Here is a 26,402-nt window from a genome sequence, read left to right as displayed (position 1 = left end):
CAAGAGGAAAAGAACACAATGACTCTTAAAGTCTAGGCTTGCAATCACTCTATTACATTGGCTAAGATAAGTCAAAAGGCCATCATAGATATAAGAGGTGAAAAATAGACTCTATGTCTTGATGGGAGGAACATCAACATGATATATTTCAAAGGGTGTGGAAAAAGGAAAGCATGTAGAATCAGGGTCAGTTTGCAACTAATCTACCACCCTTAGTAAGTAGCTGGCATTGCTAGAGACTAGGCATTACAAATATTACCTCCTTTGATCCTTCTTAGAATTCAAATCAAGTAAGCAGAATCCTAATTTTGAAGATGAAGAAACTGAGTCCCAGAGAAGACGTTGAGTAACGTGACCAAAGTCCCACAGCTAATCTGTTGCAGAGGTGGGATTCGAGCTTTACTGACTCCAGAGCATCTGCCCTTAGATGCTCATCACTTCTGTTTACTGCTACAATAAAGTTATAACCCATTATCTACCTGTTTGTACCTACATATTTATACAGGCAATTTCCAGGTTGTTAGTGAACTGTGTTCTTAAAGTTTATATATAAGCCAGTGCTTTAGAAATCAGATTACATTTTTTTCATAGAAATACTACAACAATTGCTTCCAGGGTAGCCTATTAAAGTCCATTTAACAAATAATGGCTGAAATATTACACAAAGAGTCAAAGAGTATTTCTCTGCAATTTTTAAAAAATAACATGTTTTTGAATAAAATGTCTGAGAAGCTCCAATTCAATATTCCATGAGTACAATTATCTTCCTATATGCCCTCTGAAAATGGAAGAGCAATATATAAACATTTATTTCCCAGCAGATGAACTATGCCACCCAGACAGAATCCAGGTGCCTGGGTGGCTCAGTTGGTTAAGCGACCAACTCTTGATTTCAGGTCAGGTCTAGGTCACAATCTCACAGTTGTGACAGCAAGTTCTACGTAGGGTTCCACGCTGAGTGTGGAGCCTGCTTGAGACTCTCTCTCTCTCCCTCGCTATCTGCCCCTCCCCCACTCTCCCATGTGCATGCTCCCTCCCTCTCTCAAAATAAATAAATAAACTTTTTTTATTAAAAAATTTTAAGGAAAGAAGAGAATCAACTATAGTCACATTTGGTTTTAAATAACAATTATTTCCATCTCACTGCATATATAAAGGACATTCATTGAACCTGTACATTAACAACAACCACAACAAAAATTACAGGACTATTTCCAAATTCAAAATATAGTTCAGATTTTCTATATTAAAATTGAAAATAAGAACTACTTCTAAATTTAAGTCCTCTGCTCAAAATCGTCCAATGGCACCCCATCTCACTCACAGTAGAAACCAAAGTCCCCTTGTTTCTGTGGCTTTGTTATCTTTATCTTTCCCCTCCTCTTTCACCCTGTTCCAACTCTGAGCACCTTGCTTTTCCCCCAATAGGATAAATACACTGCTGTTTCAGGGCTTTTGCTCTTGTTGTTCCCTCTAACTAGAACACTATTCCCCCAAATGTCTATACGGGTCTTTCAATCCCTTCAAGTATTTGCCCAAATGTCATTTTTCAACTTCATTGACCATCCCTTGCAATATAGCAACCACTATTCCTCCTTCTCCCCCTTCCTTATTTGACTTTACTCCATACAAATTTTCACTTTAAATATACTATGCGTTTTACTTATTTCTTGTTTGTTATGCCACTACCATCACCACTAACATGTCAACTCCATAACAGTGATGATTTTATATCTTTCAGTCTTTTCTGTGGTACCCAACACTTCCATGTTCCAGAATGCTGCGTAAACAACTTCTCTTATTTCATGATCTATTTATTTATACACACGTTTCTTTCATGTGTATCTTTTTTATTTGACTGTCTTCTTTGAGTCTTCTGCATAAAGGGAACAGGTCTTCTCTTTGGCAAATATTTATTATGAATAACTAATGAGCCACCAAAAGTGCAGACAGAAAATTCAATGGGATTTGGGATGGTTGGGATGGTTGGTGCAACAGCCTTCCAAATAATTCTTGGTCTTCAAGTCATTGAACACCTCGTGTTTTCTATATTCCTATAGAGTGGCATAAATTTGGTTGAAGCAGTTCTCTAATCAATACTCATTTGGACTGTACAATTGTGCAATAGTATTATATATGCTATCAATAAAGTATCCATTCATGAATAGCATATATCGTATTATTTAAAACCTAAAATTACATCTATTATGAAAAAGATACAATTCAATGATTTTTGCCATTTGGTTTCATTGAATTAAAATTTTACTACTTCCTTAAATCTGATTTTTATCAATTAAGCTAGATAAAAACCAACCCCTATCATTGTCATGAATATATCTATATCATTACTGCCAGGTACTATTTAGCACAGCAACTCTGTCATTTGTTGGTGTGATTTCTGTAATACAGTTATCCTTATATGTTGCTATCTTAATACTCATTCACTCTGATTTCCAACTCATTGGGTCTGGTTGGGCAAATACTGTGGCCTCCAATCAGGATACTAATGGTACCAAATTAAGAAATGGTTTTGCAAGGCTTATAAAATTAGAGGTGACATACAAATTCAAATTTCTTTTTAATTTAGCTTGGAAGCTAAAGAAAATATATTGTATTCTGCCTATATTTTCATACCAATACATTCACACATTATGGGTTTGGTATTTAACATCGGTTCTGCCCACTCTTCAAGTGTGCAGAATACAACTATGAGCTGAACACATTCTGAAGCATTCTCTTTTGCAGGACTCTGATGAATTCTGAAAACTGGAACACACATGTCATTTATAATTATTTTCAAGATAAATAAATGTGTAGTGTAACTGATAGTCTATCTCTGACAATTATTTAGGGAACATATTAAAAACATCTTGAAATGCTACTTTAATAGCAATATCAAAAGTTTATGGAAATAGAAATCACCTTGAGTGAATGCTTACCATGTACTCAGCCTCAGATGTAATAAAGACACGGACAAGACCCAGACCCCACCTAAAGGAAATAAGCCATGTATGTATATATACAAAGAGTATCCCACAAGTAAAACATGGTTAAGTACCTTTAAAACAGCATGGTGTTGTCAACAAATTTTGAACAAATAACAGATATTATAAACTTTCCTTTGAGCATCACAACTTCCTTCCAAGAGATTCAACTCTTCTCAAAAATGTCCCCCCATTCAGTTTGTGAAAATTTGAAATATATGTTCAACTATATGAAAGTAATTTACTCATCGTAAAAAATAGCTAAGAATAAAAAATTTTCAGTTCATCATCTCAAAATGTGGATGTTCTCTCTCCAGTCTTCTGGCAATGATTTTCATTGCTATTCTTTGGTAACTTTAAGAACTGACAGAGTAACTATAAATTATAGTGTGTGTGTGTATGTGTGTGTGTGTGTGTGTGTGTGTGTGTGTGTATACACACACACACACACACACACACACATACACTATATATATAGCCACATATACATGTATGTATATATACACATATATACATGTGAAGTACTTATATAAATTACATATATTATCTTCTTATTTCTTTTCATGAAAAAAGTTAAGCCTGTTCTTTTCTTTATAAAACAAGTTTTAGTTATTAAATTAAAAAGTCACACAATAAAGAGATTATAAATGTGTCTGATAAATATTTCAGTCTGGCTTATTGTCATCATAAGTTCAAAAAGGATTTCTTTAATCTCTACATTAAAACATAAAATTTTGGGCAAGAACCTCAAGAATTTTTACTCAGATAATAAAATAGACAAAAAATGAGAAATTTCAGAAAGAAATCAATAAAAATGTCTAGAATATAGTACGTATTTTTAAATGAATATTTTCTATTAAAACATGAAATTCACAACTCTCTTAGTGTACAATTATAATGAAGGTACAAATATGTAAATAATATTCCTTTAAATGTTTACCAATTAATAAAGTATCAGAATAATATATTTGAAATCTACCTTTCAAAAACTTCACTTCACATTTCTCTAAAGCTGCAGGTGTCTCCTAAACATTTGCTTATTGTTTGAAAGTTGTCTACAGTCATGAGACATTTGACTAGTTATAAATTAAACTGTATGTTCTGAGAATCTGCACATATCAGGGATTTTACAAATAATCACTTTATTTCAAATTTCACTGTGGCTGTTTATGCTGTGATGGATAGACTGGTGAATTTTGAAAGAAGTCAAAATCATGGCATTTGCTTATCAACATCAGGATTCTATCATTTTTTTTTTAATTTTTATTTATTTATTTTGAGAGAGAGAGAGCATGTGCACGAGCAGGGGAGGGGCAGAGAGAGAGAATCCCAAGCAGGCTCCACACTGTCAGTGCAGAATCCAATGCTGGGGGCTCCATCCCACAAACTGTGATATCATGACCTGAACTGAAATCAAGAGTCAGATGCTCAAATGACTGAGCCACCCCAGGAATCTATCATTTATTTTTGAGTCTTGATGTATTTGATTTCCTCTTTAATATCTCATTAGCATTTCTTTTCTTTCAGGCATATAACATACCTATTCAACAATTCTATACATAACTCAGTGCTCACTATGATAAGTGTAGTCACAAACTGTCACCATAAAACATTATTATAATACTATTGCCTTCTCTATGCATTATTTTTCACCTCTTTCACCTATTTATTTTATAACTGGAAGTTTGTACCTCTTAATTTCCTTTATTTTGCCCAATCTCCCCTCTGGCAATTATCAGTCTTTTCCCTGCATTTAAGAGTCTGTTTAGATTTGTGGGAGTTTTTGTTCATTTGTTTTGTTTTTTAGATTCCATATATAAGTTAAATCATAGGGTTTTTGTCTTTTTCGGACATATTTCACACAGCATAATGTTCAATGGACCCTCCAGGTCAATCCACGTTGTTGCAAATGGCAACATATCATTCTCTTATGTTTCAGTAATATTTCATTATATATACTGAAATGTATATGTGTGTGTGTGTGTGTGTGTGTATTTACATTATATATATACCACATCTTCTTTATCCATTCATTTATCAATGGACACTTGGGTTCCTTCCAATCTTAGCTATTGTAAATAATTCTGCAATAAACATAGGGTGCATATATCTTTTTTAACAAGCTTTTTTTTAATTCCAGTATAGTTAACATACAGTGTTATATTAGTTACACATCATTAGCATTTCTTTTAGATCATGTCAGAACACAAGTATTCAATCCATCCCTCAGTGTTACAATTAAAGGCAGTATTTCATTTAAACCAAAAAAATAGAGATCAGTTATATCTGTTTTCAACTAACCTGCAAAGTTGCTATGGGGAAAAAGGGTTAGTCTCCACCTGATTGCAGAGAGCTGCACTAGGACTAGAAGAAGGCTCAAGGCAGGCAGATTGCAGTCAAAATATAAGCAAAGGCTTGAATTAGAACCCACTGGAAATGGAGTATTCCATCTTGTGAGCTAGGAATTCCTGGTCATTTGATGTGCCTTGCCATTCTTTGGGGATGTTGTAAAAGAATTTGAGCTCAGATTTTAGAAACAAGTTATTTGGCACAACTTTCTGTCTCATGGGGCCCCTTCTATTTCATGAAATCCTGGTCTATGGCTAGCTCTACTCACCACTCATCCATGTGAGTATTTTGCATGTGTTAAATATGAACCGATATATTTACATACACGCCACCACAGTACACAAAGCAGCCTTTTGGTGACACCTAATTTCCAACCAATTTCCATGTGTAAATAATTACCCTTGAGAGTGATGTCTTTGATGAATCAGAAACTGCTGGCAGCAGTTACAGAGGCCTGTGTGGGGCAGCAATAATAAAACAAAAGGTCAAAGGCAGGTGAAGAAATATACAGATATACCATCATTCTGGTAGTAAACTCCAAACACTTTTCTTTTCCCTTATTTCTCTTGGTAAATTTATAAAGTGATCTTTTACAGTACCAATATTCTCTCCCCCATCAATGTTCCAGGTGAAGTGTTACTGAGGTCTACTGGTGGCCAAAGAAAGACATTTTTATGTAGCTGAATGCCAAGATATTTTTACACAGCTGTCCTTTTGGTGCCAAAATGAGTGGTATGAGTTAGAATGTAAAAACATTATTAAAAATTAAAAATATCATTTTTAATAATAATACTATATTGAGAGAGGCTCACTTCACCCCCATCCTAACTTGCCCCTAATCCCCACTCCATCCCCGAGTATCCAAAACCTCACTTGGAGATGGAGGAAAACATGGAGTCAGGCTCAGGGTTGGATGGAGAAACAGACACTGAATGAAGCTCAAGGGCGGAGTTCAGGGATAAGAGTGTGTATTGTGGAGTGGGTGAGGTGAGGAATAAGGTAAGACTGAAGAATGGAATAAAGATGTCTAATGAAGATGTTACTTTATAATCTATAAAATCTTAACTCAAGTTTAAAGGTCCCCTTTTCAACTTATATCTAAATCAACTGCTAACCCACCATCTTAGAGAAGCAGGGAAGCTTCCACAGACAGAGATTTTTGCTGATGCTTCTTTGAACTCTGCGGTCCCTTCCAAAATGTGCCCTATTCAGAGTGTGGCTGAGAGATGATATCCCATCACTGGACTGACTGGGAGTGGTAAAACTAGAGGAGAAGAAGCTCATCTATTCCTCTCCCTGAAAATAAATGGATCTCAACCACCATACTATTGGATAGATTTGTCACTTAAATTGTCAACACTCATGAGTTCCGGGCTTTGGGGAACCCTAAAACCCCATTGTTATTTATTTGATTTAACAAAATTCCCTTTAGTCCTCTTAGAAGAACTTTGTTCTGTACAATACTAAAATGAATGGAAAGTAAATGGGATTTGATAGTCTTGACAATTTTGCAACATGTTTTGAGATATGCAGAGAGATTCCAAGTGGCTGGTTTGGGAATGCAGTTAGTGACAGTAGATGAATCTGTAAGAACCCAAGTATTATTCTTTGTCTTATTCACTGCCTAATTAATATATGCTAGAGGGAAGATGAATGAGCAGAAAATATAAAGGAATGTGAGAGCTAATAATACCGATCCAGTTGTTGGGTTAGTCCAAATCTAGAGCAGTCAATAGTCCAATGAACAGTGCCCAAAGAACTTTGGTTAATTTAAACTACTGCCTGCAGATGTCATCTTCCAAGGAGGTCTAATATTGTAAAAAAAACTTAGATGAAGTAATGGAAAAGGACATGATACAAAATTTTGACTGGATTCCATGAGTTTCACAATTATAAAGCATTCATATCTTGAAATCAAAAAGTTGATGAAATTTATGGAAATTCATTATTCTTACAGATTGTAATAATTATTAATAAAATATGAATATATTTTACTTACATATTCATAAAGTTTATTGTTAGGATAATTAAATACCTAATTCTTGTTAGATACAGTATCTAAGTCAAATAATCAAATTTTTGAATTTTTCACACTCATGGGTTTTAAAGGTAAAAACAGACAGTCAAAAATCTGTCCCTAAGAATTGTGAATGGTACTATATGCAACTGAAACAGCTAAAGCTATGAGAAACTATGTTCTTCTGAATATAAAGGTATATATGTATCCAGGTAAATGTAATATGCAACAATGATCTGAGTTTGCTTTAGGGCTCCCACATTTATTATATTATAATAAGGTACATATTATAATATATATCATTGTATGTACTATGTGTATATATGTGATATAATAAACATTATATTATATAATATATAATAAAATCCTATTTTAACACAAATTTACTGAATTATGCTTTTCTACATGATTATAGATTATGAGCATTTATATGTGTTTTTCTATTTCTTTAGTCCTATGGAGTTTTTCTCTTTCATTTTCAGACATTTTTGTTTCTTTATAAATGATTTTCTTCAGTGTGATGGACTTTCATTTTCAATTTTTGACGTATTTGATGTTACATTAGCATTTCTTTTGCATATTCTCAGAAGTTCTCAGGGTTAAGCATTATACAGTTCTCAAAACTTTCAATTTTTTTTTTACATTTATTTATTTTTGAGAGACAGAGACAGAGCACAAGTGGGGGAGGGTCAGAGAGAGAATGAAACACAGAATCCGATGCAGGTTCCAGGCTCTGAACTGTCAGCACAGAGCCCAATGCAGGGGCTCGAACTCACCAACTGTGAGATCATGATCTGAGCTAAAGTCGGACTCTTAACCGAGCCACCCAGGTGCCCCTATGGTTCTGGGCAACCAGAACCATATGGGTTCTTAAAACTTTTAAATCTTTCATTACATAAGTAAAAACTGAAAATACCTAAAATTCTTTTAGTAAAATTCTTCATAAACACACTTAATTCTGATAAACATGCCTATACATTATATTAGCTTCAAAATCTATGACATCTCTTAAATTTTCACCTTTTGACCTTATTACTCAGAAATTTATATAATTCTTAAAGCAGTCACTACTTTTCACCCTTTGATGTCAACACTTGAAAGTTATTAGATATGACTTTCATAAATTACTAAATATAAAAACCATAAAGTTACAGGGTGCCTGGGTGGTCCATTCGGTTAAGCGTCCAATTTTGGCTCAGGTCATGATCTCACAGTTCATGAGTTCAAGCCCTGCATCAGGCCCTCTGCTTCAGCACAGAGCCTGCTTCAGATGCTCAGTCTCCCTCTCTCTCTGCCCCTCCCTGGTTCACGCAGGTGCACTCTTTCTGTCTCTCTCAAAAATAAATAAATATTTTTAAAAAATTTAAAGACAAGCATAGTTAAATCTTGGAGAAACAAGTTTAAGATTTTTGTTAATGACGCTTGTCTTTTGTTTTAATTAAAATATTATATCTACCTCAAGGAATAGGAGCCTGTCAAAGACAGAGTATCAGAGTCCCAATGGGGAACCAGAGTACTAAGTAGGGCAACTAATGATGACATACCAAGTTGTATGAGTTTATTCAACCCTTCAAGCTCCTTCTGGACATAACAAACAATTTTGTGGAAGCACAACTAAATTCAGACACCACTGACTGGTATGGATAAAGTGTAGAATATTTCTCCTACCTTCATTAGAACGAGCTCAGAATCTGAGCCTCCAGGAGGAAAGTGTCAAAAAGTAGAGTAGACAAGGACTGGGAAAAGTAAACTTTGATGGAAAACAAAACAACAATGCCTAGAGAAAAATCTGGTGATAACCAATGCTAAAAAATTTGCCTCTTGAAAATAAAGCACTGACCCACTCATCCATGAGATCCTTGCAAAATGTGATTACACTTCCCTGACCCCACCCACCTTCCCTTCACTGTACTCCCTCTATCGTCTTCTCTGCCCCAGAATTCTATAGAAAGGATTAGGGCTTTGGGCTAAAATATTGTCTTAGAACTTTCAATCCCAATGTTTTATAGGTATAGAGCATCCCACTAGTCTACAATAAGATTTGTTTTCTGCATTAGTTCATTTCATGGGTGTGTTCATTTTATAAAATCATGAATCAAACCCCTTGAAATATTAATGGTATAAAACTCTATGTATATTCATGGTGGTTATATATATAAGGGAGTGTCAGATCCCAACCCCAATTATGTGTACTTACTGAAAACACATTCACAAATGAGTAGAACTCAAGATCATAAGTTCTATTAATTTTAATGCTCCCAAGATGAGTCAGAATTTTTAAAGAAAATGGCTCATTTGCTTGGATCCTTAGCTCTGGAAGTTGTTTTAAATTAGTGAAATTGGTTGTCCTGAAATGTTTAAGTTGATGTAGAGTTTTTCTTTCCACTTCTGAGGATTCTTCCCAGTGATTAAAGAGGTTTTTTATTTTAATATTAAATAAAAATTTGCCCTCAATAACTTTTAATATTTTAATAGAATATGCATGCCTTTCCTAACATTAGTCAGTTCAAAATGATGTATAAACTATTATAGATTGAATTTCATTACTATTCTAATTTCTCAATGAGCTACAGTATTATTTCCCCACTGCTCAAATCTAAAATATTATGTGACAATAAATATTTAAGAGGATGAATTCCACAGCAATTTTGGTTAATAGAATTCACCATAACTAAGAAAATTATTATAATAAATATGTATTAAGATCCATTTCACCAAATCCCAGAATATTAAACATTTACAAATGCCCCTAAAATTTAAATAAAATATTTAAAGAATGCAAACTTATAAAATTTGTCATCCAGACAAATAATGCACAAATGTGAGTTGGTTTAGAAACACATAGAGAAATTTCATAATCACTAATACTTAACTTTCTACTCACAGTTCAGATAAATGTGACTCTGAAAAAAAAAAAAAAATATATATATATGTTAGGAAAATTGTGATATAGCTTGGCATGACATTTTGCTTGTCTCTTTTTACTCATATAATAACTATTCATTCAATGAGTAAATATACATCTGTATATATAATAATATATATTCAGTAATAATTTCAAAATTAGTCAGAATAATATATATTCAGTAATAATTTTGATATTGATTCATGTTGAAATGATAATATTTTGGATGTACTGAGTTAAATAAAATATATATTCAAGTTAATTTCATGTGTTTCTTTTCACCTTTTTATATGGATACTAGAAAACTTTAAATTATATATGTGGCTCTCATTATATTTCTACTGGATAGTGCTGGTCTAAGGGAAACTGATAATAAATGTATACATAAAAAATAATTATAAAATTTATTTTATTTAAAAAAGGTATTCTGAATCTGATCATCAGAAAATCATGACAGAGCATGTAGTAGGATGAATAAAGACCATCCCAAGATATCAAATCCTAAAGCCTAAAACTTTTAAATGTTATCTTATTTGGAAAAAGTATATTTACAGACATTATTAAAGGATTTTGAGTTGAAATTACCCTAGATTGTCTTAATGGGCCCTAAGGTATTCAAAAGTATCTTTATAGGAGAAAAGCAACACAGAAGAGAATAGGTAATATGACTATGGAGGCAGACTTTGGAGTGATGTGACCACAAGTCAAGGAATGTCGACAGCAACCAAAAGCTGGAAGAGACAATGAGTCTCTAGAATCTCCACATAGAGCTCAGCCATGCCAACACCTTGATTTTGGAATTCTGGTCTCCAGAACCATGAAAGAATACATTTCTACCTTAAGCTGCCTAGTTTGTGGTAGTTTGTTATAACATCCACAGAAACTAATACAGAGCATAATGGTGGGAAGAGGTCATTTGGTGTGGCATTTAAAGTAAATAGGGAGAAGAGGCTCCTTGAATGGAATGATCAGGGAAAGTCTATCTGAGAAAGCTATATTTAAGTGAGATTTAATGAATAAGAAGGTACTGACCATTTGAAGATATTGAGGAAAGGATTGCAATCACAGGGAACAACATATGGGCAGGCTCTGAGATGAGAAAAAAGATTCATTTCTTCTAGGAACAGAAAAGAAGCAAAAATTTCTGAAACATGGTGAGCAAAGGAGAACATGACTCAAGAAGAAAATGGAGAGGTAAGCAAAAGGCATGCAGGACCACATTTGCCATGATGAGGAGTATGGATTTTATTTTAATTGTAACAGCTGTATTAAGTGGGGAAGTATCATGGTTAGATTTATGTTCAGAGAAAGACTTTTGTGGCTGATTTGTAAAGAATATATTAAAGGGTAACAAGTATAGAGCAGGAAAATAAATTAGGAGGCTGATGTAGTAGGCCAGGCAATAGATGTTGATAATCTGGACCAAGTTGCTGGTAGTAGAGATGATGAAAAGCAGAAAAATTTAAGATATATTTTGAATACTGAATGTGGGGAAATTGTATGAATTGGGTATAGTGAGTGAAAGTACACAGAATAAAATATAACTGCTAGGTTTCTGAAATAAACAACTAAGTTGATTATTGATGGGTAAGACTGGAAGACAAGGAGTTTCACAAAAATTTATGAGTTCAGTTCAAGTCATGTTAATTCTGAAGTTCGTGTGAGATACCAAGTTTATACCAAGCAGAAGTATATACAAATTTATGTATGAGTTTTGAGGTCCAAGGTGAACACTAGGTTCAAAATATAAATTTGGAAGTCATTAGTCAGTAGTGGTCTGTAAATCCATGGGCATGGATAAGATTACCTAAAGAAAGAGCATAAAGAGAAATGTCTGGGTGGCTCAGTTGGTTGAGCATCCAACTGTCAATTTTGGCTCAGGTCATTGTCCCAGGGTTGTGGAATCATGCCCCACATTGGGCTCTACTCTGAGCTTGGAGCCTGCTTAAGACTCTCTCTCTCACTCTCACTCTCTCACTGTCTCTCTCTCTCTCTCTCTCTGTGCCCCTTCCACTATTCATGCTCTCTCTCTCTCTCTCTCTAAAATGAAATAATTTTTTTTAACAAACAGCATAAAGATATAATAGAGGGAAACTAGGATTGAGCACTGAGGAACTCTAGAAATTAGATAGGAAATGCCACGGAAGAAGACTGAGCAGAAAAGGCCATGAAGGAAGAAGAGAGACCAGAAGAGTGCAGTATCACAGAAGCCAAAAGGGAAGACTACTCTGAAGAAAAGAAACATTCACTACAACAAATAGTGCTGAGAGCTGAGTAGGAATAATGAGAGGAAAATGGCCACTGGATTTGACAAAATGGAGGTCAAAGGAGATTATATCAAGATCAGTCTTCACAAAATGGTTAGAGCAGAAGTCAGATTGTTAAGTTGAAGAGTGAAAAGATTGGTTTTGGTGTATGATCTGAGGTAAAGATCCAATTTTACTGTTTTCAGTAGGGGTAAACAATTAAGCTCAAAAGCAGGTAAACCTGAGGAATACATTTTATAGTGATGCATAGTTATGTGGAAAATTATTTGAAAAGTAAAGGAATTACAAATACAAAATGTAGGCAGGTAGTTAACACTTGATGAGGAAACAAAGGGATAGAATTCAGGTCATTCAAGCATCCTCAAAGGAATTGATAATGTTCTGGTCACTAAGTTTATCATAAAAGTTTATTGCATAATTATATTCATAACCGACATCACAGTCTTGTATTTTTATATATAAAATACAATATATAAACAAAGGATTATGGGAAACTGATGGAGCAGGAAGCATGAAGAATCGGCCTTCCCACCTAGACAATAGTTGTGCTGGCAGAATCTATCTGATACAGCAATTTTGGAACTCTAGAGTCTATTGGGTTTTCAACTTCCAGAGGAAGTCTTGGACAGTAAATTAGTTAATTTTAATTTATTTTAGCTCTTAGCTCAGCAGCAGCTATCCATTCCCTACTCACCAACTCTGTGGCAGGCAGCCATGTGCATGGTCCTAGAGCAGCTTGCAAATAACCTATGGAAGTAGGGTAGACAACAAGGACCCTGTCCTCCAAATAACAGGGATCTATGTTCTGATAACTGATATCTGCTTATGATCACAGAGGCACAGACACAAAGGCAGGCAGCCATTGTTGAACTTCCTCCTCATGGTGGCAAGTTCCTTTCCTTCAGAATAAAGCAACTTCCAAGGGGATTTAAAAAGCCAGTGCCTTTTATCTCCCTTCATTTTCCCTTTCTGAGAGTCAAACATAAAATACCAGGACATTAAAAAAACAACTGCATATACCAGATAAATTGGAAAATCATCATTCAAGCTCAAGGAAAAGTGCAGGCTCAGAAAAGACCAGAGAAAACCCTAAATTTACACCTTAAGGTGATCTCTGGCACAGAGACAGCCTACAAAAAAAAACAAAACAAAACAGAAATAGCAAACCCTGAGGAAGGGGGAGAATCTGATTACCATCATTGGCACATTATTAAATTCAAATGTCCGGTTTTCAACAACAACAACAAAATCACAAGGCATACAAAGAAACAGGGAAGTGTGGACCATTAAAAGGAAAAAGTAAATCAATAAAAAGTAAACCAACTATCTCTGAGAGAGACCAGGTGGTGGGCCTGCTAGACAAAGACTTTGAACAACTGTCTTAAAGATGATCAAAGCACTAAAGGCAGTTGTTAAGGAAGTCAATAAAATGATCTAGCAACAAAATGAAAATATCAATAATATACAGGAAAACCTAGAAAGAAACCAAAAATAAATTCTAGAGCTGAAAAGTACAATTACTGAAATCAAAAATTTACTAAAGTGATCCAAAGGCAGATATCAGCAAGCAAAAGAAAGAATCTGTGAACTTGAATGTGGGGAAATGAAAATAATCAAGGCTGAGAAACAGAAAGAAAAAATATGGAATAAAAATGAAGAGAGCTTGTAGGATTTATGAGACACCGTTCAGCAGACCAACATGCAAATTGTAGGCCCAGAAGGAGAAGACAAGAGAAAGGGAGAGAGAAATTAGTGGTCAAAAACTTCCTAAATTTGATTAAAGATACAAATATAAACAACAAAAAAGCTCAACAAATTCCAAGTATGATGAATTCAAAGAGATCCTCAGAAAGACACATCATAATCAAAATGTCTAAACACAAAGACAATCTTAAGAGCAAGAATTAAGAATTTAAGAAACTCCCCACATATAGGAGATCTTCAATAAGATTATCAGAGATTTTTCATCAGAAATTTAGGAGGCCAGAGGCAATGGGCTGAAATATTCAAGACACTAAAATAAAAAATTGACATCCAAGAATCCTATATCTAGCAAAAGTGGCCTTCAACCATGAAGGAGAAATCAAGACATTTATAGATAAACAAAAGCTGAAGGAATGTGTTACCACTCCACCTGCCTTGCAAGCAACACTAAAGGGAGTCCTGGAGGCTAAAGTGAAAAAATACTAGACAGTAACAAAAAACCGTATGAAGAAATAAAGATCCCGGTAAAGGTAAATACATGGGAAATTACCAAAGCTCGTATTATTGTAAACACAGATTGTAACTCACTTTTTGTTTTCTACATGATTTAAAAGACACTTTAAAAACATTAATCTAAAAGCTATTATTATTGTAACTTTGCTTTATAACTTGATATTTATTAGGGTTTGTTTTTTTTAAAATAATTTAGAGACTAACGAATTTTTTAAAAACAATTATTGTTTACATTTTAGACATACAATGTTTAAAGATGTGATTCGGTGACATCAATAACTGAAAGGGATAAAGAAAGGGCCACAAATGAGCAGAGCTTTTGCATATTATTGAAGTTACATTTGTAGAAATTCATATTATAGCGTTAAATTTTTAGGATTTTAAGTGTAATCCCCATGGTAAGTACAAAGAAAATAGTCATGGAATATACATAAAAGAATGAGAAGAAAATTTAAATATCTCACTACAAAAAAAAAAAAAAAACTAAATGCGAAAGAAGATAGTAATTCAGACAATGGGGACAAAAATCCTACAAAGCATATAGAAGACAAATAGCAAAATGGCACAAGTTCCTCTGTATTAGTAATTACTTTCAATGTAAATGGATTAAATTCTCCAATTAAAAGGCAGAGATTGGCAGAATGGGGGCAGGGTGAACAAACAAAAACTATGATCCAACCAGATTCTGTACAAGACAATAACTGTAGATCCAAAGATACAAACAGGTTGAAAGTGAAAAGATGGAAAAAGATATTCCATGCAAATAGTAACCAAAAGAGAGTAGGCTAACGATACTAATATCAGACAATATAGACTTTAAATTTAAAAAAATAGCTTATAAGATACAAAAAAGGATATTACATATTAGCAAAAGGTTCAATAAAGCAAGAAGATACAACTATAAACATTTGTGTACCTAATAACAGACCATCAAAATGAAGGAAATAAAAACTGACAGAATTGAAGGGAGAAAACAGTTCTACAATAATGGTTGGAGACTTCAGCATTCCACTCTCAATAATGGACAGAACAATGAGACAGAAGATAAGTGAGAAAAGACTCAACTTACTAAAATCAGAAATGGAAGTGAGGACATTACTACTTATTCAACAGAAATAAAAAGAATTTAAGAGAGTACTACAGTAAATTATATTCCAACAAATTAAATAAGGTAAATAAAATGGACAAATTCCTAGAAACACAAAACCTACAAAAACTGAATCACAGAGAAATAGGAAACCTGAATACATCTGTAATTGGTAAGGGGAATAAATCAGTAGTATAAAAAAGTTTCTAGTAAAGAAAAGTCCTGGAGTTGATGGATTCACTGGTGAGTTCTACAAACATTTAAAGAATTAACACTAATTCTTCACAAACTTTTCTTAAAAACTGCAGAGGAAGGAACACTTCCTTACTCATTCTATGAAGTGAGCATTGCCCTGATACCAAAGCCAGACAAAGACACTATTAGAAAAGAAAACCACAGACCAATATTCTTTATGAATATTGATGTAAAAATCCTCAACAGAATACTAGCACATTAATGCAGTAGTATATCAAAAGGATCATATACCATGATCAAGTGGGATCTATTCCTAGAAGTGTTCAACATATTAAAATTGATCAATGCAATGTGCCATATTAGCAGAATGGAGGAAAAAAGCACATGACTATCTCGATTGATGCAGATAAGGAATTTGACAAAATTCAACAAACTTTCATGATAAAAAATACTCAAACAACTAGGACTTGGAAGAAACTACCTCAATATAATAAAAGCCATATGTGAAAAAGCCACAGAAAACATCATACTCAATGTGAAAAACTGAAAGCTTTTCCTCTAAGATCAGGACCAAGGCAAGAATTCCCACCAAGGATTGCTGAAGATGCAAAGAAACACACACAAAAAACTAAATTCTGGAAGTGATAAACCCATCCAGGAGAAAACAGATTCATAGTTTCTTTACTTCCTGGCAAAATATCAAGAAGAACATAAATCTGCCAGTGATAGAGTGAAGTAGCTAAACTTTTATCAGCTCCTTGAAGATTGGTGTGACAAGTTTGATCTTGAGGAACCCTAATCACAAGGAAGTTTTCTCCAACTTGTCAATTCTTTACCATGGGGTTTAATTGAGTGTTAAGACTGGATGTACGTCAGGAGAGATAATAGAAACTTCACCAAATACAAGTACCAGCAATGGCTCACTGAATACTGGTGGTAAGATAGGAGAATGAAGAGAAGTCACTCGAGATCTTCACCAAGTAAAGGTAGTGGATGCCAAAAGTTGAGAGAAGGACAAAATACCAAAGGAAACCTCTAAAACATTATGCTAAGTGAAGGAAGCCAGACACGGTTCACATATTACATTTAATCTTTGAAAAACATTGGTTTGGGATACCTGGGTGGCTCAGTGAGTTAAGCGTTCAACTTCAGCTCAGGTCATGGTCTCACAATTTATGGGTTCAAGCCCCATGCTGGGCTCTGTGCTGACGGCTCAGAGCCTGGAGCCTGTCTGGGATACTGTGTCTCCCTCTCTCTCTCTGCCCCTCCCCTGCTTGCTCTCTGTCTCTATCTCTCTCAAAACTTAATAAATTTAAAGCAAAACAAAAACATAATCATGAGTTTGAATGGCATGGGTCCACTCATATGTGTATTTTTTTCAATAAATATAGTAATTATAAGTGTATTTTCCCTTCCTTATAAGTTTCTTAATAACATTTTCTTTTCTCTAGCTTGCTTTATTATAAGAATACAGTATCTAATACATATAACAAACAAAATATGTGTTAAATGTTTATGTCAACAGTAAGGTTTCTGGTCAACAGTAGGCTATTAGTAGTTAAGTACTGGCAGAACCAAAGTAATACATGGATTTTTGACTATGCAGGGAGTCAGCATCCCAAACCCCCATGTTGTTCAGGGATTAATTGTATATGATTCCATTGACATGAAATACAAAGAGACAGAATACAAATACAAAGAGACAGAATGCATATTGGTGGTTGGCAGAGGCTAGGCAGACATACTAATAGAGAGAAACTGCTTAATAGATAAGAGGCTTTATTTAGGGGCAATGAAAATATTTTGGAACTAGGTGGTGTTTGCACGGCATTGTGAATGTACTGCCATTGAATTGTTCACCTTAAAATAGTTAATTTATAGACTGTGAATTTCCTATCAATTGATTTTTTAAATAAGTAGATAAATACCTAAAAGCATATTTTTTAATCCCAAGAGAAATCCCTCCAAGCTACTCTGGGACCTTAACAGAGGGTACCACAGCATTCCTCCAGGGGCAACTGGACAGCAAGGTGAAAAGGGCTGTAGAAAGCTGGGAGAAAGACTAGAGAGCAAAGAGGGCTCCCTGTGACATTTAAAGCTGGCAACTGGGACCTCTAGAGAGTATCATCAAACTCCACAGAGAACATGTCTTGACCCTACCATGAAAGCATCTGAAGCCAGTGATGACTGCATATAACTAAATGTGGGACAAAGCCCAGATCCAGCTCCACTACAGATCAGATTGATATAGTCCCTCATACTAACAGCCTGACAGAAGAAGCAACGTCATTTTCATGGTGGTAAATAGTATTTATAATATCCTTTTAAATACAATGCCTGGCATAAAATAAAAAATCAGGGGTGACTGGGTGGCTCAGTCGGTTGAACTTCTGACTTCAGCTCAGGTCATGATCTCGTGGTCCATGAATTCTAAGCCTGCGTCGGGCTCTGTGCTGACAGCTCGGAGCCTGGAGCCTACTTCTGATACTGTGTCTCCCTGTCTCTCTGCCCTTCCCCTGCTCGCACTCTATCAAAAATAAATAAACATTTAAAAATAAAAAATCATAATATATGTGAAGGAGCAGGAAATATGTAACCCATGATCAAAAAAAAAGAAAATAAGTAATAGAAGCAAATCTGGAGAGTTTATATATTTGTATTTATACAACAGAGATTTTAAAATAATTATGATTAATACATCAAAGAAACCAGTATAAAAGTTGGACAACATGTGTGAACAGAATGAAGAATTTTAGCAGAGATAGAAACTACACTCAAGAACCAAGTGGAAAAGCTGGTGGGGGCAAGAATTAAACTGTACTGACGTGAGGATCTTACATTGCTCATGCCCTTTAAATATAAAGGATTTATCTTTAAACTGTATAATCTCTAGAGAAGCCACTAAAAATACACAGAGGTATAGATTAAAAAGTCAATAGAGGAAATAAAAAGAAATACTAAATACAGTGATTCACCCAAAAGGAGCAAGAAAGGAGACATAGAAAAATAAGGAACAGGTAGGACAAATAGAATCAAATACCAAGATGATAGACTAAAACCCAACCATATAAACAATTACATTAACTTTAAGTGGACTAAGCACTCCATGTGACAGGCAAAGATTTTTTTTTTTAGAGAGAGAGAGTGTGTGTGTGGGGGGAGAAGGGCAGAGGGAGAAAGAGAGAGAGAGAAAGAAAGAGAGAGAGAGAGACAGAGACAGAGACAGAGACAGAGAGAATCTTAAGCAGACTCCACACTCAGCTCAGCACAGAGCCCAGTGTGAGGCTCAGTCCCATGACTCTGGGATCATGACCTGAGCCAAAATCAAGAGTCACACACTCAACTGACTGAGCCACCCAGGCTCCCTGGTCAGACTGGATTTTAAAAAGCAAGACCCGGGGGGTGGGAGGGAGGGGAGGGTGGGTGATGGATATTGAGGAGGGCACCTTTTGGGATGAGCACTGGGTGTTGTATGGAAACCAATTTGACAATAAACTTCATATATTGAATAAATAAATAAATAAATAAATAAATAAAAAGGTAAACATAAAAAAAAAAAAAAAGCAAGACCCTACACTTTACTGTTTGGAAGAAACATACTTTAAATATAAAACCCCAGGTAAGTTGAAAGCATAAGTTTATCATATATTCCCCATTATAAAAGTTATTAATTCAAATATAAAATATGCAAATATGTAAATAAAAAACTCAAAAATATTTCATTTAAAATCAATAGATAACAGCTTCATACCAGGGAACTAAGAAAAAGCTAAGAACATCCTGAGCTCTGCCCATTTTGAGACATAAAACTGAGAAAATAAAGGTCATATTCTCTCAAAAAATTCCCCTGAAGTCCTTGCCATGGAAACTGAACACAGGACTGGAAGACCCATTCTTATTGGCACCTAATAAAATAGCCTGAATTTTCATGATTTTACATATAAATGTAATATATGTATAGATACATACATATATATATATACACACACATTTATACCTTTACACAAACACGTGTGTGTATGCATAACCCTCTCCCCTCCAAAACTACTAAGTGATTAAACAGTATCAGCCTGAGCTAATATTGACTCACAGGAAGTTCTCAGGCTTGAGTGAAAAACAGATTAGTTTTAGGACAAGACTCAGTAGGAAAAGACCGTTCCCACAAAAGCGGTGTTCAATCTCTCCAATGGCCGCATGGTAAAGAGGACATAACATTCAAGCATGCTGGTCCTACAGAGAGGGTACAGTACCAAAACAATAACTATATAAACTTGGTGCTCAAGAAAGGACATAGAGCTTTAGCGATCCATAGGGCAACCTGCAGCGCACCCCTAAGAAGAGCAATGTTTTACATAGACATTAATTGACACAAAATCCCGGGACATAATGGCCATAATTTGAATAAGTGCATGAACACATAACAGTATTCAGCTATAAGGGTCTGGAGGCAAGAACAGACCAGACCAATTAGAAAACGGAAGATAAACAGAATATACTGTAACACAACATTCACTTAGCCATAGTTGTTAGGGTTATCACCAGTTACCTTAATAAGGAAGAATTCATCAACAATATCAGAACCCACTTGTATATTTAATTGTATATATTTATCAGAATGGGGATTCAAATATATTCAACAAACAACAGTTACCATTAAAGAGAAGTGTCTGAATTGCATGGGCCCTAATTATTTCTCTATGGGTATGTGACATATTGTATATTTTAAAAACTTGGCCACACACATGACGGTGGGGGTGGGGAGAACTAAATCATAAGAGCATCAATAAGCATGTCCAAAACTATTTAGAGCCTTGTAACATATCTGATAACTGATAGAAAATGTGTAATATATCAACAAAATGTGAAAGCAAATTACACTGTAATCCCTCAGATGTTAAAGTATTTACCTAAGTCATACACATTTACCTAAGTCATATTTTACCCCTTCATATGTCAGGATTATACCTCTCAACTCTGAATTACATAAATTAGTACTATTCCTTCATATCTCTGTAACATTGCCTTCAAATGGTTAAGAGGCATCCAGAGAATAGAGAACAAAAACATCACTGTTGAAGGGCTTTGGATTTAAAAGCCCACAGGGATGCATAAAGATGACACAGAGATCCATTTAATGGGACATTGTAAAATAGTAGGTGGTCCTTCGCCCCTGAAATACTTCACGGAACAGATCATTTTGAAAGAAGAGAAAAAGGCTTTGATATAAACTAATCGCAGGCGTGTATGAGAGAGAAAGAAAATACCTTTAGAAAAGATGTGAGAAGATAAGAAGCAAGAAACCAATCTTCCCAAGACAGAAGTCTGAATCAAAGTTGAGCTGCTTTCCCCCAAACTGACCTGAACTTATTAATGTCTTGAATCTGAACACTGGCACTGGAAATTTTAGAAGAGCTCATCGATTTTTAGCACTTGTGCTTGAGGCCAGAATGGAACAAGAACAGAAATAGAGCAGGTATGCTTCTTATATTTTTTTCCACCAATTAAAAAATAAACCCAAAGTGAAGAACTACTTTTCTGAACCCTGAATCGCCTCTCAAGTTGGGACCTTTGCCTTCCTTTTACATTTCTCAAGACATTTACTCACCCTACTGCCGTGGGAGGAAGTGGACACACGATCTGGGAAGAACTTGCTCTAAATTTTGAAACTGCATTGGTATTAAGGAAAGGTGGAGCCACTTAAATTCATGATAGTTTTTTTTAATGTTTATTTATTTATTTTGAGAGAGAGAGAGAGAGAGAGAGAGAGAGAGAGAGAGAGTAGGGGAGGGGCAGAGAGAAAAGGAGAGACAGAATCCCAAGCAAGTTCCATGCTCTCAGCGCAGAGCCCGTTGCAGGGCTTGATCTCACAGATCATGAGGTCATGACCTGAGCCAAAATCACTCAACCAATTGAGACACCCAGGTGCCCCCATGCTAGTTTTTAATATATTTTTGAAATGTTACCAAAATAATCTTGCACTTATGGGGCGCCTGAGTGGCTCAGTTGATTAAGCATCTGACTTTGGCTCAGGTCATGATCTCACGGTTCATGAATTCGAGCCCCATAATGGGTGAGCTCAACCCTTACTTTGGGTGAGCTCTAGCCCTGCTTCAGATGAAGCCTGCTTCTCTCTCTCTCTCTCCCTCTCTCCCTGCCCCTCTCTTGCACCCTCCCTCTCTCAAAAAAACCCAAAAATAATAATAATAATAATAATAATAATAATAATAATAATAATTCACTTAAAATAGGACAAAATGTACCTGGGAGATTTTAACCTGAAAATCACTTTGTTTATTTTTTCATTTAAACGTTATTTTTATTTTTAGTTGCTATTTTTATGAGTTGTGCTTGAGTCTTAGTTTAAGGAATCCACATTACAAGGGTTTATTTATGAAAAACAGCTGTTCCCTGATCCACTCTCTCCCAATTCTTCTCCTTCCAAAGGCCAACCTTGCTTCTCTTTCAAGTAATTAATCATTTTGGAATTTGCCTTTATATCTCTAAATAACATGTTCGTATTATATAAAAGTAATAGCACCTTTCCTCCTCCTGCTCCTACCACACACTCACACCCTTGTCCATCTCCTCACCACTATTACACATATACAGGGAAGATCAAACAAAGACCATGGGTTTTGATATTACAACTATGTAAATATCATCCAAAGATGAACTATGAAATGAACTATACTGCTTTTCTACACATCTTTTTGTTTTCTCTGGAGCGAATAATTATGTTACTGCTTAATCATTTACTGAATGTTCTACATATGTATCACTTATTCAAGCCTTAACTCTGTGTCAGTTTTATAAATCTCCTCTCAACACAGACACGTCAGGTTTCTATCAGTTTCCTCCTCCTGATCTCTTGGAACCTTCTGACCTGCACCAATCGTAGTGGTGTTCAGCTCTGCCTGATGTACCACGCTCATCCTTGGATGTCCCTTCAACATTATCCTGGGGACTTTCTTACCCTCTCAGCTCAGTGCATCTTCTGTTTCTGATATCCCTTTTCTTCCTCTTTCTTGGTTTCCTCCGATTTTTTGCTTCCTAAGAAAGGATAGAACACAATAGCTTCCTAAGAAACAGTGCATGAGGTAAACACTTTGGAATCTTCTATGCTTAAAACCACCTTCATTGTACCACCATACTTGATTGATAGTTTCTCTACTATAAAATTTCTAGATTGGAAACATTTTCTTTCATACTTTCAAAGGCGGTGCCTCAATGCCTTCTAGTGACCAGGGCTAGTCATGGTCCTAATTTGGGATCCTTCACATATGATTTGTTTTTTCTGGACATCCATAGGCTCTTGCCTTTTCACACTGGTCAAATGAATATGGTATTTTCACAGGAACGAATAGCTCAGTGAAGGGAATTGATAATTAATAAATAGTATCCCACTATTTTTATGAATAAAACATATGGCAAAGTACTATTTTTAATTTAATAAGTAGAAATTATATAAGTAGATATATAGATACATATGTTTAACTGTATAAAAATTTAAAACATTTGGATGGCAAAAGATACTATAAAGCAAATAGACAAGTGATAATCCTAAAGTAAATGGACAAAAGATATTTTAAATAAAGTAGACAAATGATCTTATAAGTTTACAAGAGAAAAACAACCAAATAGAAAATTCACAAAAGAAATGAAAGAGGAGTCAGACACCAAGAACCCCTCTTCTATCCCGGCAAAACATAGGTAGTTGGCTTTTTATTTTTCAGAGAGGTTAAAACGGTTTTGGTTTTTAATGTTTGTTTATTTATTTATTTATTTTTAACATTTTTATTTTTTATTTTTGAAAGACAGAGACAGAGCATGAGCCGGGGATGGGCAGAGAGCGAGGGAGACACAGAATCCAAAGCAGGCTCCAGGCTCTGAACTATCAGCACAGAGACCGATGCAGGGCTCAAACTCACAGACTGCGAGATGGTGACCTGAGTCGAAGTCGGGTATTTACCCAACTGAGCCACCCAGGTGCCAGATGGGGTTTTTAAATAAGGGGACACCAGGCACAGTTGAGAATGTGATGGCGTATGATAGTGAAAAGAGAACGATTCACTGAATGTATACATACTGTACATTAAGACCTCCAACCTCTCACCCATTTAGTTTCCAGAAAATTGACAACTAGAACTTCACTTTTCAGGCAGGAAATTGAAAGGGTCTCCTCTGAAGAATTTGAGCAGGTCAAGAGGAAAGATCTCAGGATATTGACATTATAATTTCCCACAACTGGGGGCGCCTGGATGGCTGAGTCCATTAAGCGTCCAACTCTTGGTTTCAGCTCAGGTCATGATCTCATGGTTTCAGGAGTTCGAGCCCCACATCAGGCTCTATGCTGACAGTGTGGAACCTGCTTGGGATTCTTTCTCTCTCCCTCTCTCTCTGCACCTCCTCTGCTCACACTGTCTCTGTCTCTCTCAAAGATAAATAAATGAATAAACTTAAAAAAAAATCTCCCACAACTGAATGGCCCAACTTGATCATCTTACAGTGCAGCTTGCAGAAATCACTAGTTGTCAGGAAAAGGAAATTAAAGCAATGATGTGCAAGGAAGCAGGCTTTCCAGAGCACAAGCAGCTGGAAGCAAAACTCCTGTTTAGAGTCACCTGGTCTATGACTATGTTCTCACCACAGATGAGAATGTAGTCTGTTAACACTATGTGATTCAAGACAAAGGACAGCATAATGCTTATCAACATTCCCTTAAATACAAGTACAAGTTTTTCTGAAAAAGTGATGTCAGCTTTGAGAAAAAGAGAAATATTACATAGCAAAAATGTGCCCCAGTCTACAAGGACCCAACTATACATAGATTGGCAGTTAGGGGCCATGAACAAGCCTTGCTGAGATGTCTGTGGTCATCCCACTTTCTCTACTTACATGTGGAATGGATGGGGTGTGTGTGTGTGTGTGTGTTCCTGCCAATCTATAACTGGAATGTTGCAGATTGGGTTAAGAGTGGGAATAGGACAAAAATCCAAATCACCACAGTCAGATTCCCAAGGAGTACTTAGAATCTGAAGGAGGGAATGTAAGCTAAGTATGTCCTGGATGTAAACTGACGAGTCTAAGGCAGGAGACCACTGGGTCACTGAGGAAAGTGTGACATCCGTGGATTTTTGAACAATGACTTCTATCAAAAACTACTCATATTTGTTGGATAATAAACTTTTTATTGGTCCAAGCAAGACCCTTCTCTTTTTTAGCTTATTCCCTTTTATCCCCATCCCCCATTCTCATAAGCAAATATTTCTGATATATTTAAAATGTACACGTGTTCTTATAAAATGCATATTGTCGCTTTTTAAATACGTATTTTAAATTCACACAAATCTCATTCTGTTTCTAATCTTTTTACTCAGGACTATATTTAAAAAAAATTTTAATATTTATTTTTGAGAGTGAGAGACACAGAGTGCAAGTGGGGGAGGATCAGAGAGAGAGGGAGACACAGAAACTGAACCAGGGTCCAGGCTCTGAGCTGTCAGCACAGAGCTTGAGGCAGGGCTCAAACTCACCAACAGTGAGATCAGACCTGAGTTGAAGTTGGATGCTCAACTGACTGAGCCACCCAGGCACTCCACTCTGGACTATATTTTTAAGATCAATTCATGTAAGTTATGTGTATGACTGCCCCATAGGTGCATATAATGAGCATCTACCATATTTTATTTCTTTATTTTATTTGTATATTTAAATATATATTAATATGCAAACTAATATATTCCTAAGGTAAAGAAGAGTGGTAGTCATTCAAAGGCCATAAAGAAATTGGAGTTCAACACTTATGACTTAGACAGACAAGGTAGTAAGAACAGGGCTCAGAAAAATAATGGGGTTTAAAAAGTAAATATACAATATTATCCCCTGTGCTGTACTTTTCATCTCCATGACTTATTTATTTTATAACTAGAAATCTGTAACTCTTAATCCCCTTCATCTATTTTCCCATCCCCCACCCTCCTCCCCTCTGGCAACCACCACTTTGTTCTCTGAATTTAAGAGTCTATTTGGTTTTTGTTTGTTTTGATTTTTAGATTCCACATATAAGGCGGGCACTGAGTAATGCATAGAATTGTTAAATCACTATGTTGTACACCTGAAACTAATATAAATTGTATGTCATTACACTTTCATAATAAATAAAAAATTTTTAAAGATAAATATAGGTTAAAGACCCCAAACGACTCTTATTTGTCTTAAATGACCCCATTATTTCTATTATCTAATAATAGTTTGAAAGTTTATCTAAGTGTCTAAGAATCTAAGTGTCTCTTGTCTTTCAAATATTGAAGGCCTACAACTTTTTTTTTAATTAATAGACATTGGTTTTTAGCTTTAGGTTTACAGAAAATTTGAGCAGAAA

General features: G+C 35.3%; 1 long non-coding RNA gene across 2 annotated transcripts in view; it reads right to left on the bottom strand.

Moving 5' to 3' along the window:
- Positions 1-5,066: 5,066 nt before the first annotated feature.
- Positions 5,067-26,402, bottom strand: part of LOC123605808 — a 117,893-nt gene continuing 96,557 nt past the window's right edge. For both annotated transcript variants that reach the window (XR_006715894.1, XR_006715895.1), the window contains one exon: positions 5,067-5,787. This is a non-coding gene — a long non-coding RNA (uncharacterized LOC123605808). The remainder of the gene's footprint in view (positions 5,788-26,402) is intronic.

The sequence above is a fragment of the Leopardus geoffroyi genome, chromosome A2 (assembly GCF_018350155.1).
Source record: "Leopardus geoffroyi isolate Oge1 chromosome A2, O.geoffroyi_Oge1_pat1.0, whole genome shotgun sequence".
Taxonomy (NCBI): domain Eukaryota; kingdom Metazoa; phylum Chordata; class Mammalia; order Carnivora; family Felidae; genus Leopardus; species Leopardus geoffroyi.
Note: the sequence above shows the minus strand (reverse complement) of the source record. Positions and strands in the feature narration are given on the sequence as shown.